Here is a 7,500-nt window from a genome sequence, read left to right on the forward strand (position 1 = left end):
TTTTGCAACAAAATGACGGTTAATATATGATGCTATGTAACCAATTTACTAGATTAATCATGATTAAATATTGTGCTGAAAATGGGGAAGGATGATAAACCTCTCATTGCTGGCTACCAGTGATCCTCCGGATCGTGTGACGTCACGGGATTAAGCACTGATTCTGCCTAGCAGACATGTTCTAAGTGGGTCCTGCTCTACGTCATCATAATCATCATCTCTTCCTACGCCTATTGACACAAACGGCCTCGGTTACATTTCACCAGTCATCTCTATCTTGAGCTTTTAGTTCAATACTTCTCCATTCATCATCTCCTACTTCCCGCTTCATAGTTCTGTTATGTAGGCTTGGGGCTTCCAACTCTTCTAGTACCTTGTGAAACCCAGTTAAACGTTTAGTAAACTAATCTCTCATAAGGACTGCGAAGAGTATTCCTAAACCATCTCCATCTACCCGTCACCATGATTTCATCCACATATGGCAATCGAGTAGTCTCTCTTACAGTTTCAATTCTAATCTGTCATGCCATTCAACTCCCAATATTCTTCTGACAGCTTTGTTTTCAAATATATACATCTTTTCTTCATACCATGATTCTTGCCCATACATTAATACTGATTTCGCTGAACTGAAATATAGTCTGATCTTTATATGTAATTTCATGTTATTTGATTTTTTACAATTATTAACTAAAATCCAATTCTAAAGACTTTCTCATGGAAATCCTAGTTCCTTAATGGTTAAATGATTCTACCCCATTAATCCTTTCTCCTTCCAGTGATATTTATCTTCCATTGCATACTCCGTTCTCAGCCCCTCTTTCTTTTTTTTTTTTTTAAATTTATCTTGAGCACAACCTCGTGTGATATTTTATGCATTCTGGTAAGCAAACATTGCAAATCCTTTGGTGTGCTTCTAATAAGGATAGATAGATAGATCTTATTGATCAATATTCTACATTAAAATTACAATAGACATAATTACCCGGTAACATGAATCTATTATACATATAGGGATATTTACATTATTTTATACACACTCCACTTTAGCTGTAATAATAGCAGTTCCTATAATGCTATATGTGCATGATACATCGGTAATAAAGCAGCAATCATCACTGCCCCACAACTCAATAATTTAAGCATATAAAATAACGTATTTCTTGGCACACGGGCATAAGCTTAGGAAAAATTTACACAAGTAAGAAATAGAAGTAATTTCTTCCTTTTAGCCAAATCAAGTAGTGATCTTAACTTTACTACATGTCCAATACATCCTCATTTAGGTTATCCGCCAGCCTGTTCTCTAAAGGGAGAAAACCATTGCATTATGCAGTTACATAAGACCATGTCATATAACTTTGAAATTACGTTAATTATATTAATTAACAGAAAGCATACGATCGCCTCGTTTGAATATTGCAACTATCAAAGCTAATTGCTAAGAAAAGAGATAATGAGCTGAAAAAGAAATTACACTAAACAAAGAAGTCAACATCATTACCACTGAACTGATAATACCTTGAATACCCCCTAGACATAATCCATCGGGTCCTCCAGATTTGTCAGACTTTAGATTGTGTATTTGAGTTTTCGCTTTGTTTTCTAGGATCTCATTATTCGAAATAGGGATTTTAACGTTAAAATCCCTCAGATCCAATTGGGTTTCTGTTGGTCTTGTAAGGTTAAAAAGTTGAATTGAACATTAATAGGGCGAATACAGCTATCGTTCGTTTCCTGATGTTGACTTTTTCAATCTATGCCTTGGCAAAACCGAGCATCGTCATTATCAATTAACAACCTATCCCATCTTTTTAATGATTGATTGATAACATTATTTGATGAGCTAACACGACTGATTTGACTACGCTCATACAAAATATTTGAAAATGAATAAACATATTCATCAATATTATCATGGTTAAGAATAGGTAAATCTTTCCTTAGAATATGATTACGAAAACTCTTTACATATATTTGATAATATTTTATGGGTTTCTTGATAAAGTTATTATTAGATATATTAGTACACACACTGGCATGATCTCCTAGATATTTAGCTCGTGAATAGAATGAATACACATCATTTATCGAAGGGTGTAAAGTCAAAGAAATCGGGGCATGATCTGAAGGTAAAGAAATATCTTGCCATACATTAAAATTAATTGAATGTTTAATCAAACTTGGTGAAGATATAAATATGTCCAATTCTGCTTCCAATCATATCCACTTTTTTAAGTCAGTTTGCTCATAACATGCTGATCCACACTCGTGAGGTTTTTCATTATTATCAACTTTAACTCAACTCATCCTGCAAAAATAGCAAATGCATTATCATTGGGTACTACAACTAGATAATTTATAATTGGATACATACAACCACGCACACCAAGATCATCAATACAAGTAATCAAGTTACGAATGGAAGAACCAAAACGTGTTTTCATGTTACCAAGTATTACAAATTTCATACTTGACCTTTTCCTGTATTGAGCTAATAAGTGCTGAGCTAAAATTCTGTGAATCTGATGGAGGGATATATATGAATCCCAACATAATGTCTGGAGACAAGGACAGGCATATCCACACTGACCTCCAATACTTGTGTCGACACTAAATAACCCAAATTTGCAATGAGCGCCTTATCAGTTGAGCTGAGCGCCTCTTTCAGTACTGCCACTAAGAGTACTTTTGTAAGATCTTTTTCCAGGGCAATGAGATGGGCAGATCATTTTTTATTTCGTTAAGACCTTTCTCATCAAACTGATACAAAAAAGTTATATACTGAGTTCTTCTCTAATTTAGTTCTTACTCCGCTTAAATTCTATGAAGGTATCTTAACTTCACGTATTTGTGGTCTTATTGAAAAGGATATGATTTCCACTGGTCAAAAAATATGTCATCACGGTATATCTTCCTTTCTTTCGAATTGAATCTAATGATGTTACCAATGTTATCAGGTCTATTTTTTTCTACCTTTCAACCTCTTTCAATCTCTTCCATTCATTATGCACTGCAGGATGAACATCTTTCTTTACAAAAATCCGCTTCAAAAGGGTCCCCAACTTTTTTCAGTTTCTTAGGTTCACTTAATATGCGATCACGAACACCCTTCACATCAAGTTCAACCAGGATTGGCCGCTTTCTGCTGCTATTTGTTTCTCGTTTTCCAAGTCCCCGACATGCTCGAATTATGACGTCTTCACCATTGACATTCCACACCTTCCTAACCTTTTCTTCATCAGTTGATGCTACTGATAAATCTCCCCCTCATCCGGGACCCCAAGAAGTACAAGCTTCGTTTTTCATGCTTTTTCAGTTAATTGTTCCTAAAAATAGTTGCTGTTGTTTTATTACTTTGGCTTGCTGTTCTGTTCGCCCAACAGAGACTCGATTTTACGATTGATTGCACTGTTTGGTGACGTCATCTCTTGTCTCAACTGTGCTAATTCAGATGATTTATTGCCTAATTCATCAAGCAGTTGTGGCCCTTCATCGTCTCTAGAAGACAGAATACTTTCAATTAATATGTCCTTGTTCAACTTACTCAGCTGAGCAAGCTGCATTCCTCTTAATTTGGTGATAGTCTTGGCCATGAAAAGATGTCTGGATCTTCAGCTGCTATAGGGTTTTCGTCTGCTGAAATCCCTACCGCGCATGCACAAACCAGAATGAAATTTACGAAGGAGTTTTTGTGATCAGCAAAAAGGTAAAGCAGAACTCTGAAAAAAATATGCTAACGAACACTTCTTCAACATACTCAAGGTCAGCTAATTTCTCATTACTAATCCAATCCAATCTCTCTCCATCATCTTCGACTGTTCTACCCTTTAAAAAATCCATGAGGAGGATAACCAGCATAGGTGAAAACAAATTCCTTCGAGTACTCTGCTGTTTGCTGGAAATTCATTTGATAGGACTCCTCTAACAAAAACATTTTACTTGCTCTGCTCATGAATATACTTAATTAAATTAACATAATTAGGAATAATTCCATAATAACGTAGGAATGTAAATAAAATTGGCCGGTGCACAGTATCAAAGGCTTTTTCATAGTCCACAAATACCATCAAAACTTGATTCATATATTCTATGAATTGTTGTACAACAATTCTGAAGAAGTGTTTTAATTCTTTTATTCTACCTTGTTTTGAGTATTGTTTTCCTGTCTGGTCTTCAGCTGCTGATTCTCATCTTAATTTGTTGGACAGAAACTTACGGTCTATTAAATTTCTTATTCCTGATCTAGATATTAATCTCTGGCACCGTCGTTCAATTAGTTCATTATGCATGTTGCATAAGATTTTTCATAACTCTGACCATCCTTTACATTCAGATCTCCCTGGACAATTCTATCCTGTTCGTAATACTAGGCTGGCAGTTAATTCTAATAGCCAGGCCTTTTCCATCATAAGACTCAATACCACGCAGTACTCTAGAAGTTTTATTCCAGCTGTTACCAAGTTGTGGAATGATCTTCCTAATCGGGTTGTTGAATCAGTAGAACTTCAAAAGTTCAAAGTTGGAGCAAATGCTTTTTTGTTGACCAGGCGGACATGAGTCTTTTTATAGTTTATATATGACATATTTGTTTTTGAAGTTGTTCATAGTTTATATATGACATATCTGTTATGACGTTGTTACTTTTTTTAGAATGATTTACTGTTAATTTTTTCTCTTCAGTTATTTATTTCCTTATTTCCTTTCCTCACTGGGCTATTTTTCCCTATTGGAGCCCCTGGGCTTATAGCATTTTGCTTTTCCAATTAGGGTTGTAGCTTGGATAGTAATAATAATAATAATAATGTCTCGGAAATATGATCTGGTCAGTAAAACTTATACTTTTTTTAAATCCTGCTTGTTCATTTCTCAGCTTTTCATCCATCTTTTCTCTAGTCTCTTTACCATAAGCATATTATATATTTTCATAACAACTACCGTAGGGGATATGCCATAGTAATTCATTATTACAAATAGTCAGGTCTCCTTTATTTTGCCATTATAACCAAAACTCCTAGCTCCTATTCATCAGATTTTGACGCTTCACGCCACATTCTATAAAATAATCACGTAAGTATTCTGCGGGTCACTTAATTTTCGGCCAGTATCATCTTTTCAGTTATTCCATGGTATCTAGGGGCTTTCCATTTCTTGAGTTTTTTGTTGACAGCTTTGACTTCAAACACACTGAATTCATCCATATGCATATCAAGGTCTTCATGAACTTCAGGTATATTAGTCAATTATTCTCTTTGTATCTTCGATTCCTGACTTCACAAAAGTTTTCTATCTAACATGTCTTTCTTTATCTTCTATTGTTATAACAGATCCGTATCTCGTTTTGATGACATGTGCTTCTTCTTCTTCTTTGCCCAGTAAAGATTTCATTAATAATTCTATGAGCGAATCATACAATATAGTCATTCCCTGAGTTCATACCTTTGTCAGCCTCATCTGCTTTACTGTCTGATTACTCTCTCCACTCATTCCTGGGTTTTCTTTTAGCCTTACAATCAACAGTGGAATTCTTAGCATGCTCTACCTTGTGATTTTCATTACTCCTTCGAAAACTTTCAAAAATAAATTTCTATCTTTATCTCCTTTTATAGAGTCCAAAGTATCATTTTACATACATGCCCTTATTGTGACTGAGAGTCCCAAAACTTCACTACCAATAGACTGTCCATTAATCGTCTGCTATTCATCTCTTAAAGTCTCTTAGACAAAATCTCAATTCCTACATGCAATTGCAAATGTTTCTCTGTGCAAATCTTCTAGAAGCTTGGTAGTATCAAACCTATGTATTCCATGTACTTTTCTGTAGGGTGCTTCTAGTTTTAATTTCGGTGTGATAATGAAGAGCTGGTGATCGCTTGCAATATCTGTATCTCAATAGCTTCAGGCATTTCTTTGAATCCTCCTTTTTTTCATTATTAATGACAATATGATATATTTTATTTTTTAATTGGCACATGGGGAAGTACATGTATATTTTTGAATCTCCTTATGTTAGAGAAATGTACCGCAATGATATGATTGTTTGTTGAAGAGAAACTTATAAAATGTGCTCAATTTTCATTTGCAAACTTGCCAAGCCCCTTGACACCCATCACATAATCTATCCCTTGATTATTCATTTTAACTTTAGCATTGAAGTCCCTAATCAGAATTTTTATATATCTTTCTGGGATCTCATCTATTACACTCTGCAGTTCATCATAGTATTCATCTTTCCTTTCTTCCGGGGAATCATTTGTTTTTGCATAGCAAACTTTAATACTCATATTGTAATGCTTTGATTTGAATTTCCCAAATAGCATTATACTAATTAGAGCTCTCCACTCAGTTAATCCGTTCTTTGCTCTTGGTATCATCATCATTCCTACACTTTCTCCCCAAAATCTATCTATCCTTTCTTGAATACACACACACACACACACACACACACACACATATATATATATATATATATACTGTCTTCGTCTAATGTTTCGGTATCAATCCTCTTGCAAGGGGTTTCACTTAGAGTCAAGACATAAAAACTATATTCCATACATTCAGTCTCATATTGCTTTAATTTCCCAATATGATTCATGGTTCTAACATTCCAAATACCAATTTTCAATTTTTATTTAGTATTTATAAACCATGAGATTCTTAGTGTCCTGCCACGCCCGGGACTGGAGGCCATTTTGTCATCTTCTTATTCCATTTACTGTCTAAATACATTGAGGATTCAATGGCTAAATTCATGGAAAGATAACCAGTTCATCTAAGGTAAGTGACCCCTGCCGATTCTTACTAATTCCAGTAAGATAAACCACCAGGCATCAAGACTTGAAGCCGAAGAGGCAGTTTAACAATCATTGTTATTATTATTATTATTTTTATTATTATTATTATTATTATTATTATTGTTATTATTACTAATTGCTAAGCAACAACCCTACCTGAAAAAGCAGGATGCTATGAGCCCAGGATCCCCAACAGGTAAAATAGCCCAGTGAGGAAAGGAAACGAGGAAAATATGATATTTTAGGAACAGTAACTAACTGAAAATTGATATATCCTATATAAACTATTAGAAAACTTTAACAAAACATAAGGAAGAGAAATTAGAATAGTGTGCCCGAGTGTACCCTCAAACAAGACAACTCTAACCAAAGACAGTGGAAGACCATGGGGCAGAGGCTAGAGCAAGACCTAAGAATACAAAACAGTAGTTTGGTTTTGCAGCGTCCTTTTCCTAAAAGAGCTGCTTACCATAGCTCAAAAGTCTCTTCTACCCTTACCAAGAGGAAAGTGGCCACTGAACAATTACTCATCGGGTGAAGAAGAAGTGTTTGGTAATCTCATTGTTGGCAGGTGTATGAGGACAGAGGAGAATGGGTAAAGAATATGCCACACTATTCGGTGTATGTGTAGACAACGGGAAAGTGAACAAGAGAAGGATCCAATGTAGTACTGTCTTGTCAGTCAAATGACTCTCTAGTGGTAATA

Source organism: Palaemon carinicauda, unplaced genomic scaffold (assembly GCF_036898095.1).
Source record: "Palaemon carinicauda isolate YSFRI2023 unplaced genomic scaffold, ASM3689809v2 scaffold192, whole genome shotgun sequence".
NCBI classification, from domain to species: Eukaryota; Metazoa; Arthropoda; class Malacostraca; order Decapoda; family Palaemonidae; genus Palaemon; species Palaemon carinicauda.